This window comes from Lissotriton helveticus, chromosome 8, assembly GCF_964261635.1.
Source record: "Lissotriton helveticus chromosome 8, aLisHel1.1, whole genome shotgun sequence".
Classification (NCBI taxonomy): Eukaryota; Metazoa; Chordata; class Amphibia; order Caudata; family Salamandridae; genus Lissotriton; species Lissotriton helveticus.
Window position 1 is genome coordinate 417,176,872 of NC_136069.1, and position 14,026 is coordinate 417,190,897.

The 14,026-nt window shown below is 52.2% G+C and overlaps 1 protein-coding gene across 1 annotated transcript in view; it reads left to right on the plus strand.

Annotated features, from left to right (window-relative positions):
- ALG11 (ALG11 alpha-1,2-mannosyltransferase) overlaps positions 1-14,026 on the plus strand; it is a 44,457-nt gene that overhangs the window by 13,728 nt on the left and 16,703 nt on the right. The gene's annotated exons all lie outside the window — the stretch shown is intronic.

The following is a 14,026-nucleotide window of genomic DNA, read 5'->3' on the forward strand; positions in this document are numbered from 1 at the left end:
GTTTCTCCTCCCACCCCGTGGATCTCGTGGCCCGTGTCCATGCTCGGATCGTGATCATGGTAGCGGGCAGGAGCTTTCTCCCCGCCCTCCCCCCGTACAAGTAGTGAAGTATATTGCGTGAGGACAATTTATGTCTTTCTAATGCATACGTCGGGTGGTCCGCTGGGGAGTGTAACCAGTCGTTTATGGGGGTCAAGTGTTCCGCCCAGTAGTATGCCTCCAAGTTCGGCAGTGAGATCCCTCCATTATATTGGTGTCGTTGGAGTGTTTGGAGTGCGATGCGTGGTTGTTTGCCTAGCCATAGGAATGAGCGGAGGTCTGCATGGATTTTGGTGATCGTGTTAGTCGGGAGCGGGTAGTATTCATTCTGAAGTGCGTAGAGGAATTTGGGTAAGGTAATCATTTTGTACATTGCCGCCCTACCCAGTAGGGTGAGCGGTAGCTGCCTCCATCTCGTCATATCATCTACTGCCTCTTTCATTAGTCGTTCCACGTTATTTTGAAACGAGAGCTTCTTGTCCAGAGTGATATAGACCCCAAGGTACTGAAACCCCTCTGCGGTAGTGAGTAAACGGTCCGGTAGCGTCACTTCTGTCACTGGTCCCCGGGGCGTATACAAGACTGATTTGTGCCAGTTGATGGTATGGCCTGCCACCGCCCCAAAGCCCTCTAACTCTCTGAACAGTGTCCCTACTGAGACCTCGGGTTTCGTAATGTACAGTAATACATCATCGGCATATAATGAGACTTTTTCCTGTGCCTCCCCTGAATCACTCCACGTGAAACCATGGATCCCTGGGTTTTGCCGAATTTTGGCAGCCAATATTTCTATCGTGAGTGTAAAGAGTAACGGGGACAGCGGGCATCCTTGTCTGGTGCCCCTCTCTACACGGAATTCACGTGATAACCATCCATTTACTCGTACCCGCGCTTTCGGTGCCGTGTACAGCAGCCCTATCCATTTCTGGAAGTGTAGCCCAAAACCAAACCGCCTCAACACCGCCATGAGAAAGGGCCAGTGTACTGCGTCGAACGCTTTTTCAGCGTCTAATGACATGAACCAGTGCGGTTCCGTCCTATCTTTCACTTCTTGAAGCCAGTTGTGCGTCCGTCGGAGGTTGAGCTTTGTCGCTCTATCCGGCAGAAACCCTGATTGGTCTGAGTGTATAAGGTCTGGAACGACTGTCCGGAGACGTGCCGCTAGAATCGTGGCCAGCACTTTCACCTCCATGTTCAGCAGTGAGATGGGGCGGTATGAGGCACAATGTTATGTTATGTTAATACTGCTCTTTTTTTTGAGCGCACGGCTACCCAGGACGGGTGTCCCGGCGCTTTAGCAAAGAGACCTGAAACATAACCAAGAAAACCCAGAAGCGGATACACTATCAACGCACAGGTTACGCAGAGAAAAGGACGGTCTTCAGCTCCTTCCTAAAGGCCAGAAGATTGTTAGCCTTACGAAGTGAGAGAGGGAGCTCATTCCAGAAACGAGCTGCCGTAAACTGGAAAGACCGGCCTCCCATCCGCACTCGTTTGATCACTGGCACCTCCACTTTAGCCAGGTCGGCAGATCTCAATTTCCTCCGGGGAACGTAGAAGGCAATACGCTTCCTGAGGTAAGCCGGGCCCGTCAAGTGGAGGGCTTTAAACGCCAGCGTGAGGATTTTAAACCTGATTCTACAAGGCATTGATAGCCAATGCAGCCTGCCACGCAACAGAGAGGCGCTGACTCTCCGTGGGAGGCCAAAAATTGCCCTGGCCGCTGAATTTTGGACAGTTTGTAATCTGGACACCAGATATTTAGGCAGTCCGGCAAAAAGTGCGTTAGCGTAATCTAAACGCGATCCCACAAGCGCTTGAACAACATTCTTGCGGTATTGTAGGGAGAGCAATGGGAGAAATTTTCTCACCATTTTAAGAATGCCGAAGCATTTCCCCGCTAAACCCGTAATGTGTGGACGAAAAGAAAGACTATCGTCAAACACAACTCCCAGATTTTTTACTTGGGAGGAAGGTTTCTCTGGAGGAAACATGTCAGGGGGCCACCACGACTTCCATCCAGGGTCAGGGGCACAGCCGAAAAAGAGCAGCTCGGACTTGTCCGAGTTGCATTTCAAGCTCTGGTGCTGAAACCATGCAAAGACTGCACTCAAACAGTCTCTAATTCTGCCACCGTCAAAAACCTCTCCCTTCCTGCAAGTAAACAGGAGCTGGGTGTCGTCAGCATATGAAATGACCCGGGCTCCAAATGCCTCCGCGACCTTCGCCAAAGGGGCCATATAAATGTTAAAAATGGTGGGGCTCAGGATAGATCCTTGAGGCACCCCCACCTCTAGCGAAGGCATTTCCGCGGAGAACGGTGGAGCCCAGATCACCTGTCGACGGTCGGCTAAGAATGATTGGAACCAATCCAACACCGTCCCCCGCAGTCCTACCTCCTTGAGTCTTAAAAGGAGGCCTGCGTGTGGGACGGTGTCGAATGCCTCCGACAGGTCCAGCAAGACCAACATAGCCTTTCCCCCAAGATCAAGCGTCTCCCTGATGGCGTCGGTCACCTCCACAAGAGCTGTCTCCGTGCTATAATTGGCACGGAAGCCAGATTGGGAGTCATGCAGCAGTTTGTTATTGTCCATGAAGGTGGTAAGAGTATGCTGAACATGTTTCTCCGCCACCTTCGCCAGAGCAGGGAGGAGGGAGATTGGTCTATAGTTGGCCAACTGCAAGGGGTCAAGCAGAGGTTTTTTAATCAGCGGGAGAATGAGAGCATGCTTCCACTCTCTAGGGACCACTCCGGAGCTCAAAGACATGTTGAGCAAAGGGTTAAGCAAGTTGTTTACAGCTGACGCCACATTGCTCAGGCATTTAGCCGGACAAGCATCCAAGGGGGATCCAGATTTCAAACGGGAAAGCAGCTCAAGTGAGGTTTCGCAAGAGAGCGGGGGAAACGCCGATAGCGTGGGCCCAGACTCAATTTCAGCAGAAGGGGGGAGCTTTAGATCGCTCTCCAAGGCCACAGCAGCTTTCAGAGGCCCCACCCTACCAAAAGAGTCCTGAATCTTTAAGATCTTAGCCACAAAGAAGTCAGCGAGCTGCCTGATCCACTCCTCCGTATGGGAATGTACACGGGCGCTTGCAACAGGATCCACGAATTCTTTCACAATACGGAATAGTTCCCGGCTCGTATTATCAGCCTGATCTATTCTATGCTCGAAGTAGTTCTTTTTAGCTTCGGCAATCTGTTTGTGATATAATTTCATAACACCCCTGTACTTCAATTTCTCCTCAGGGTCGTACTTGCGCTGCCAGAGCCTTTCCGCCCTTTTACAGTCCTGGCGCGCTTTCCGTAAAATGGAAGTAAACCAAGGAGTCGAGTCCTGACAGGGGGCTGTCCTAGCCGGCTTTCGAGGGGCAAGCTCTTCAAATCTTGCCTGAAGCCAGTCTTGGACTAGCAGCAGGTCGGCTTCTAGGTTCCCTGTCATGGTACAAGGGTGTAAACAGAGTGCGTCAGCGAGCATATCAGCTGTCACCAGGTGGAAGGCTCTAGATTGGCGAGACCCATCCTTGTGAGTTCTATGGCTAATCTGACACTCAGCCAATAAAACAAAATTTATTAAGAAGTGATCAGACCACAGAACCGGTAAAGGGAGGGACACCTTAATCGGCACGGTGGAAAAGATTAAATCAAGCGTGTGCCCTTTGACATGCGTGGGACTGTCGATAAAAGGAACCAGCCCAAACATCTCGGTAATATCCCGAAGTTTGGACGCTTCAGCGTCAGTTGTTGAATCCATATGCAGATTTAAATCGCCCAGCAGCGCGCTGAGCGCATACAGGGTACTGACAACGCCGCCTACAGGTCCTCAAAAAACGAGCCTATGGGCCCTGGAGGTCTGTAGACAAGGATCCCTGTGCAGGTATGTGAAGCTGACAGATGGAGAATAAAGCCAAGAGCTTCACATCCAGCGATGTTATCCACAGGGAAAGAGGAGCATTCCAGGGACTTGTCGACAACTAGGGCCACTCCGCCACCTCGGCCTCCCGTTCTGTCTCTCCTTAGGATGGTAAAGTTGGGTGGAAGGGCACTAGCGATGTCCGGTTCAGAGCCCGCCCCCAACCAAGTCTCTGTCAAAAAAAGACAGGACATTTTAGAGAGCGCAAGGAGGTCCCAGATCTCCACCGAGTGACGCGCCAGAGATCTAGTATTTAACAAGGCGCAGTGACATTCTACGGGAGGAAAGGACAAGATACGAGGTGGTAGGGGTACAGGACGCCAAGCACAACCAGGAAATCCTTTGCCCAATTGGCGACCACCGGGAAAAAGAGATTTACAATCACGCCTCACAGGGCGAAGCGCACATAAAGCGGCCGCGCTGTAGACAATCATCCCTGAAAGCCTACCCGTGAAGCCAGAGTCCCGCCTCGACCGCCTCCGAGACGCTGACGAGCGCAGACGGGCAGGACTCTGGCACGACTCAGGCGCAGGGAAGGCGCACCGCTGCGCTTCACCGCTGCGCTGGTCAGGCGAGCTTTAAATAGCGTCGTCTCGGCGTCCCAGGTGACCTGGACGCTCAAAGATGGCGCTCGCACTACTCCCCTCACAAAGATGGCGCTCAGTCCAAACCCTCCCGGTAACCCGGATCCGCCCAACAGCGGTGGTGTTAACAGATTACAGTGCAGGTAAGGGCCAGAAAAAATTAGTAGCAGGGAGGCAGGCTAAAAAATTAATAAGCAAAGTCCACAAAAAACGAAGGTTATTTTAAAATTGAAGAGCTAACAAGCGCGCGACCAGCGCGGTCAAAAGCGAGGCGCCAAGTGCAATCTTGGCCTCAGGAACCCTAAGCAGGCTCACCTTGCAGCAGTCTCGCCCTAAATAGCGTCGTCTCTGGCTTGCCCTGTTTGTGTAGCGGTACTATGGTCGCCAATGTTAGGTCCCGCGGGAGTGTCCCTATCTCATACGCTTCAACATATAAGGCCAACAGGTGACGCGTCAACAAGTCGGCCGTTTTTTTAAAGAATTCCGCCGGAAACTCATTGGGTCCCGGTGTTTTCCCCGTTTTTAACTTATTTATGGCTGTACTAATCTCCTCCAATGTGATATCCGCCTCTAGTGGGGCGCTGAGTTCTGCATCCAGCAATGGGATGTCCACATTCTCCATATATTGTAGGGCCTCATCAACTGATCCGAGGTCTCTGCCTCTATAGAAAGTCTCATAGTGGAGTGCCAACGCCTCTGCTATGCCCTTGTCTGTAGTTTCCATGCCTCCCCCGTCTCTCCTGATTTTTTCCACCCACCTTGCTGCTCGTTCTTTCCTGCTAAGCCAAGCCAGAAGTTTGCCTGACTTGTCACCTACATCATATAGGCGGTGCAATGTTGCTAGCGATTGTGTCTTTGCCTCATTAGAGACCAGTTGTCTATACTCCCTTTGTTTGTCTTGCAACTGCCTCAGTGTGCCCTCCCCTTTGTGTACATGGTATTCCCTTTCTAGCGCTAGGATTTCAGTTTCTAGCCCTGCAGCCTCCCTGTGCTGTTTATTGCGTTCATCCCTTAGTCTCCCTCTGATTCTGTCCCTCAACACCGGTTTCATGGCCTCCCAGAAGGTAATACTGGAGTCTACTGAACCCCTGTTCTCCGCCACATACACCTTTATATCTGCCCTCAGTCCTCGTGTTATCTCGGGGGTTTGTATGTCCCATGCTGCCAAGCACCACTCAGTCTCTCGCCTCACCGTGTTTTTCCCTAAGTGTGCATACAGAGGTGAGTGATCTGATATCCCCCTTGCTTTGTAGGTGAACTCATCCCCCTCCGCCAGGTATTTCCGTGCAATAAAAATGTAGTCCAGCCTGGAGAAGGCTTTATGGGCCCCTGAGTAAAAGGAGAACGTCTCCTGTGTCGGGTGTCGCCAACGCCATGTGTCAGTGAGCCCCATCCCCGCCATGTATTTTGCCAATGCCGTTTGCGTCCCCCCTCTGCGTGTTGCACCTGAACGGTCTAATTCTTCAGACATGACATCATTGAAGTCCCCCCCCCACTATTTGCATCGTGTCTGCCGTGTCCAATAGGATGGACGCTACTTCCCTGAGAGTGCGCGATTGGAGTTTTGGCGGGGCGTATACTGAGAACTGTCATGTGCAGTCTATTCCACGTCCCCTGTATTCCCACGTATGTACCCTGTGGATCACTCCATGAGCGTGTGACGGTAAAGGGATGTGTTTTGCTAATTAGGATTGCGACTCCCCTGGCTCCTGACGTATAGCCCGCGTGAGTCAGGACTTTATATCTCCCCCTCGCTATGAACGTACATTTTCCCGCCCTAAGGTGTGTTTCCAGCAGGAGGATAAGGTCAGGGGCGACCCTTTTGATGTATGCGTTTACCAATCCTCTCTTTATTTTGGACCCCAATCCATTAACATTCCACGTCAGAATGGAGACCCCCCATTGAGTTCTTTCAGTAGTCGTTAGTGTATCTGCCATACTGTGTTGCTCGTCTGGAGGTCAGTAGGAGACCATAGCAGCTGTTTGCGACAACGTTGATTCTCGTGGATCTGACTGTTTCCCAATGAGTGTTCCCGTATCCAACCTCCCCCCCCCAATGTCCCCAACTTGTTTTCCTACGCTCTCCCCTACCCCAACAAACTAGAAAACCCTTTCCCCTCTCCCCCTCCCCACGTCCCTCCCCTTCCAGAAGTGCCCCTAAGCGGGACATGACTTTCAGTAGGAGTAGGCCTGTCGCCCACCCACTATACCCTCCCTTACAAACTTTCAAGAACACCGCAAAAGTGCAGAACAAAACATAAGGGGGTGCCAACTTGCGTGCTTCCCTGCGACCAGCTGCCATTCCAGTCCCATGGAACCGTCAGGTATCAGAGAGTCTGTCCACACCTCATTGCAAGTGGACGCCTGGTTCTACCTAACTGCGGGTCCGCATCCGTTCATGATTTAGAGTCCGGAATCTCAGATTCTGGTGCGCTGTGTTGTCCTGACAAGTCCTGTTCCAGTACACGGATCTCTTGTACCAGTGGGTGATCAGATTGTCCCTCATCCTCCTCCTCTTCTCCGCCCGATGTGCGACAGTCTAGTGCCTCGTCGACTTCACCCTCTGAGCGGGCCGTGATGTGCAGTGCTGCAAATCTGGATCCTGAGCCAGTCGCCCCGTTTGGCGAGGCCGAGCGCCCCCTTCGCACCCATCCTGTGTCTGGACCCCTATATGGTGTCACTGGGGTCCGCCTCGTGGATCTTCTAGCCTTCAGTCTCTGCGCCTTAGGGAGTTCCCAGTGGGTGGCATTTCTCACAGACCTGTCCAGCAGATCCCGATTGGCTATCTCCCTGCTGTTAAGGATCGGTCGCTCCTCCAGCCACTGCCATGCGTCCTCCGGGTGTGTGAAGAAGAGGGACTGTCCACCAAAGAGCACCTTAAGTTTCGCCGGGAACAGTAGCATATAGGCAATTTTCTGGTCTCTCAATTTCGCCTTCACTGCATCAAAGGATCGCCTCTGCTTCTGTACCTCCTGGCTATAGTCTGGGAAAATCATGATATGCGTATTTCTCAAAGCGGATCTCTCCCAGCTTCCTTGCCTCTCTCAAAATCAAGTCCCTGTCGGCAAAGTTCAGGAAGCGTGCAATGATCGGACGCGGCCGTGCTCCTGTCGGTGGTTGGGCAAGGAGCGCCCTGTGCGCCCTCTCTATTACGAAACAGTTTGAGAATTGCGCCTCCGGGAAAGTGTCCACCAGCCATGTTTTCAGAAAGGCCACCATGTCGGACTTCTCGCATCCTTCTCTAAAACCTACGAAGCGCAGGTTGTTGCGGCGCGCCCTGTATTCGGCGTCATCCACTTTCCAGAGGAGTTGGCGATGCGAGGCCTGTAGTTCCGTCATGTCTCTTCGCAGGGCAGTGATAGAGTCCACCGCCTCACCCATCCGCGTCTCCGCGTTGGTGACCCTTTCTGATAGATTCCGAAAATCCTGTCGCAGGAGTGTTACTTCCGATCCCACCTCGCCGATCTTGGTCTCCAATGCCGCTCTCGACTCCTGTATGTCGGTACGCGACGCCTGGATGGCCTCCATGAGCAGGTCTGTATCCGAGCGCGGGCCCGGGGCCGCCGGGAGTCCATTCACCGCCTGGCGCGGTGCAGCGAAGTTATCCATCGGGCCTTGCTTTGTTCCTTTCGGTACTGTCTCCCTCTTGCCCATGATGAGTAGCAGTGGTCTGGTCCGTATTCTTCCCACGAGTTGGTGGGCTGTGGGCTAAAGTTGTTCCCGGGCTCCACAGGGTGTCGGAGGCCCAGATCCCCTCGAGAATAATGCTCAGATCCCAGTCCGTGTTTGCCCTGGGGGTCCCGGCGCCTCACTGCATGTGACAGGCCAGTGGCGTCTGGGTTCACTCGGGGGGCGCCACCGCCGTTGCCGAATCACCAGCCCCCCCGCAGGTTCCACTTCCCCCGGACCACGGGGACCCTCTTGAATGCCCCTCGGGTTATGAAGGTCCCGGGGCCTCGCTGGTCTCCCCCTTCTTTACACACCAGACAGTCCAGTGGAAAAAACGGCCCCCGTGCACTCACTCTGTCATTGCCTGTGGCCCGGACCTCGTTGGGGTTCGACTGTGCTCAAGGAAGCAGGCGGGGCCAGTCTACCGTGTCCCAGGTGTTGCCGCCGACAATGCAGGGGGGGCTCCCCACGGGTCCCTCCGATGGCCGCCGCGCCCCACCAGCGTTTGCGCCGGCTTCCGCTTGTCCGGGTGTTAGGAGACCAGGTCGCGGGGCTCAACACCTCCGAGGTTCCCACCGCAGTCCGGCCGCCACCTTGGTGTAGGTCTCCTACGGTGGCTGTCCTCCGCCGGGGAAGCGCGGTCGATGCAGGCGCCAGTCCGGGGTTGTAGATAGCTTGGGAGACAGCCGCCCACCTTCCTCCAGTCGCGCCCGGGTGCCCAGCTCCCGCAGTCACGGAGCTCGTCTCGCACTAGTGTGGGCAGCCGCCATCTTGGTGTAGTCCGGCGTGCGAGCGGGCGATTCCGGCCCTCTTTGCTCCTTCCCGGGTGCAATTCTGTGCACGATTCTCGCTCTCAGTAGGTGCAGGACACCTTTGGTACCTCCGCCTGCGTTTTGGTGACGGTCAGGTTCGTTAGAAAGCCGGATCTTGAGGCAGCTCGGCGGGAGCTCCGTCTCAGCACGTCCTAACCGGCCATGCTGTTGGCCACGCCCCCCACATTGATACACTTATTGTTAACTGCTAGTACTGAAAAACAACCGATGTAAAATGAAGACCAGTTGTGCATGTTAAGAAAATAGTTTTGAACAAATGTTCCTGCTTTAACTGAATCTGCAGTGATTCAGGAGCTGGCATTCACTGAACGGGCAAACAAAAGGGTTATCTTTACTGAAGTATGCAGTCCTTAAAGCATTGCAGGGAGCACATTTTATAAATCTCTTTATTGCGCAAATAAGCAATCCACTCTTACATATAGAAGAATCATGTAAATAGACAATAAGCATTATCCAGTAATCAGATATTCGCACAGAGGGATTTCGGACGTCTTGTATGACACATTGCATATGTACAATTTTCTTTTTGGTGAAACCATAATCACAATAATGAAATAGGAACGGAAAAAATAAACAACATACAGAAAGCAAATCATATCTGCAAGTTTGCGAGAACGGTAGAGCAGATCAATTAGCACAATAACAGTCTCAATCTTAGTATGGTGGACCGAGAAATGTAAACAACAATACATCCTGCAACAGGCCAGCTTTCATTGAGCACCACTTGAGTAGGAGTAGAGTTCAACAGTGACACAGGCACAATACAGGGCCGCCCAGGGAACCCCCATGCCAACAACCATTACACCAAACAGCTGTAGCCGGTTGCGTAGTTCTAGCGTAACTTATACAGAAATAGTGGTGAAGTCGGCCACAGCGCTGCCATGGACCCCATCCTAGCCCACCCCCTCCGGTACAATGGAATTAATCGTTTGGGATTGTGTCTCCTGAGTAAGTTTCGCAATATACTTTTGATATGGCCCCCAAATGTCTACTGGTCGGGAAGCAGCCGGAATCTGTTCTGAGTATTCCACACTGTTAACATTGCAGTAGGCCATACTACGGAGCCAAGCGTGGACGGTTGGAGCGCGCCTAGCGCACCAGAGCAGCGCTATCTCTCTTTTTGCCAAAAGAAAGCCAATGGATGCCAATTTGCGGAGAGAGCGTGGGAAATTTGCCACATAGCCAAGCAACACAATTTCAGGGGTGGGTAGCAACTCCATGCCCAATATGTCCCCCAAAACACGGTGCACCTTTAGCCAGTATTCGTGCAAAAGCGGGCACGTTCAGGAAAGATGGGTGAAATCCGCCTGCGGGGCTCTGCACTTAGGGCAACAGTGTGGTCTGTTAGAGTCAATCCTATGTGCAAGTGCGGGAGTGTGATACATCCTTTTCAGGAACTTAAAGTGTATAAGTTTATGTCTGCTGTTTATGGACACGTCCCTAGTGGTAGCGCAGCACGCCGCCCATTGGTCGTCTGTGATCTGGGTGCCCAGGTCGCCCTCCCATGCGGCGCGCACCGCTGTATCTGAGGAAGGAAGTGAGGCCAGACATAGCTTGTAAAGTTTAGAGACAACGTGCGATCCCGTCTGGTTCTGTATTATGAATGTGAGTGTGGCAGCGTCCTCAGGAGGGAGTGGGAATGTGCGGAATTTAGCACGGAGCATGGATCGGAGTCTAGTCAGTGTGAAAGAGTCCATAAACGTTCGGTCAGTGAAGCGGTGATCTTCTGTCAGGGAGAAAACATGACCGTCTGGGAAGAGATCCCCGACTGTATGCAGTTGGTATTTGGATAATGTGCGCTGTACCACCGATTCTCCTGTGATGGGGAGCCAATGAGGGTTAGGCAACGGTAGTGCAGAAGAGTTTAATGTCTCAATGTGAAGTAATCGTCTCAGTTTATCCCAAGCCCAGCATGTGGTGGATACTGGCTGTATGTCCTGTGGGTCCCGGGGGAGCCCTCTAGGAAGGATGGAGTTAAGGGGCACTGGAAGCGCCATATCGGCCTCAGGCCTCAGATAAAGAATTCTGGCGTCTGGGTGAAACCAGGAATATGCATACGAACATTGCGCCACTAAATAATAGAGAAAAAATCTGGTACTCCAAAGCCTCCCCGTTCGTAAGGAAGCGTCAATGTACGCCAGGCCACTCGCGGGTTTTTACCGCCCCACACCAAACGCAATAGTAAGGAACGAAGTTGCGAAAAAAAGATCTTGGTGAGAGGGATCGGAATATTGTTGAACAAATACAAAAACTGAGGGAGTACGATCATTTTAATAATGGCAATCCGGCCAGCCATGGACAAGGGGAGACGAAGTATGGTCTTCCAAGAAATCTAGGGCATGTCCGTAATTCAAGCGGACAATGGACACCGTGTCAAGGTGGATATGGATTCCCAGATATCTCACGGAGTCCGTGCTCTATTCTAGAGGAAAAGCACATGTCCATTGCGAGGTGGAGGGGGTAAGCGGAAAAATAACCGATTTATGCCAATTTATTCTGAGGCCTGAATATTCGCCAAAGCGGGCGATCTCCGATAAAAGTGGCTCCAGATTGGTCCGAGGCTTCCGAACATACAAGACTGTGTCGTCTGCGTACAGAGAGACGAGGAGTGGCCCAGTGCGAAACTGAAGCCCTCTGTGGAGGTGCTTCTCTTGAAAATGACGCACCAAAGGGTCCATCGCAAGGATGAACAGGAGCGGGGATAAGGGGCATCCCTGACGGGTGCCTCGCGAAAGTGTAAAGCTTTCAGAAATGGTGCCATTTAAACGTATCCGGGCAGTGGGCGCCGAGTACAGTAACTCGACTGTCGCCACAAACATCTCAGGCATGCCCATTCGCCTCATGATCGATTAAAAAAAAAGGGCCATTCCAGGGTGTTGAACGCTTTCTCCGCGTCCAAAAACACCGCTGCAGCCGGGGTGGAGGGGTCAATTCTGTGCAAAACAGAGAACAGTGTCCGAAGATTGAAGGAGGTGGATCTATGTGGAACAAATCCGGACTGGGCCGGCAAAATGACGGTCTCCATGAGTGGCGCTAAGCGGATTGCAAGAACTTTAGCCAAAATTTTGTAGTCCAAGTTCAAGAGGGACAGGGGCCTATAAGAGCTACATAAGGAGGCGTCACAACCTGTTTTGGGAAGAAGAACAATTACCGCTTCCCGTAGCGTGGGCGGGAGAACGCCCGACTCCGGCGCCTCTGCATAAACCTCGACTAGCCTTGGTACAAGTTCTTCGTTGTATTCTTTATAAAAATCGGCCGAGTAACCATCAAGTCCCGGCGCCGAGGAGCTCCTCAATGAATCAGTGGCCTCAACTATAAAATCCAGCGTTATGGGCATGGCCAGAAATTCCTGCATGTTTTTCTCGAGGTATACCATGGCAATTTCATTCAAATAAGGGCCGGGGTCGCGATGTTCCCCTGAAAGCGTGGAAGTGTGAAGAGTTTTGTAGTATGACAAAAAGGTGTTAACATATATCGGGAGTGGAGTGATGCCGTGTGCCCTGCGTGTCAACAACGTCAGAGATGTAAGCTGCCTGGTGTGGCGGACGGAGCATTTGCGCCAGTATCTTGCCCGGCCTGTCTCCTTCTCCATACTGACGCACCGTATAGTGCTTGCCCATGAACCGCAGTTCCCTGTCTGCAGCGTCCCGAAACTCCAAGAGCAACTCAAGGCGTCTGGCCTCCCGGGTCGCCGAGGGATCCTCAAGTATTTCCCTCTCTACCGTAGAGATATCCGCTTCAATACGGGTCAAGGTGGAGCGAATCTCACGTAGGACACCTACATGTTTGGCAATACAAACCCCGCGAATGGAGGCCTTGAAACCCTTCCATAACGTGGCCCAGGAAGCTACAGAGCCGGTATTAATGTCGAAATAGTCGTCGATGACGATGCGGATCTCCTCTTTAAAAACCGGGTCCAGCAGGGCCTTACCAGGGAAACGCCACTGTCTCTCGTAGCCACCCAGCCTAGGGATTGCTAACGTTAACACAATGGGGGGAGTGGTCCGATAGCGTGCGTGGAAGAGTGGAAAGGCCATCCACCCAGCCTGCGATGCCTGGGGAGAGGAGCCAATAGTCAATTCTAGTGCTAGTGTTGTGGAATCCTGAGTGATGTGTATAATCTGGTGCGTTTGGGTGCAGTCGAGCTTCTATGTCTATTAAGGAAAAGTGGGCGCAAATTTCCGCCATCACTGAGCGGGCCTGGGACTTGCAGTCCGGTGAGGGAGAAGTGCTGTCTCTATCTGGATTCATTAATAAATTAAAGTCACCTCCCATCACTAACAAATCTATGTCAGAGTGAAGCAGCGTCAGTTGCAGGTCTTGAAAAAAGGCCGGGGAATCCACGTTGGGAACATCCCACCTCCTACCATTGCGATCTTGTACCCAAACAACACTCCTGTTATCAGCACATATCTGCCCTCCTCATCCGTCGTACTACCAGTCAATACAAAGGGAGCACGCCTGTGCACAAGAATTGCAACACCTCTTGCATACCTGCTATAATTTGAAAGTACTCTGTGTGTACCCCAACCCCTAGCCACGGAGATTGTGTCTGCCTGCGCCAAGTGAGTCTCTTGTAGAAAAAGGACATCTACCTTGTGCCGTGCTGCATAGTTCAGTACCTGTTTACGTTTTCGTGTGGTGTTCAAACCACAAACATTCCAAGACATCAAAGTAAGTCTGGACGGGCCAGACTGCAGACCTACCCTGGCCATAGCACCACACCAAAGATAATCACTAACAGGCGTGCATCCGTCAATCCACTCTCATGAGTCTCGCAATCACTCACAAACATAAATGACCACACAAACAAAACACGTCCCGACCCCCACCCACCACCTAGCCTCCCAGCATCCCCAGAGAGGCAATCCCCGAACAAGTGCTGACTAACATTGCAAAATACAAAAAATAATAGCCATTCAATGAAACGGTGTCGCTGCAAAAAAAATAATAAAACCCCAAAGAAGTAAGACAAGAAGGGATTCGCCAT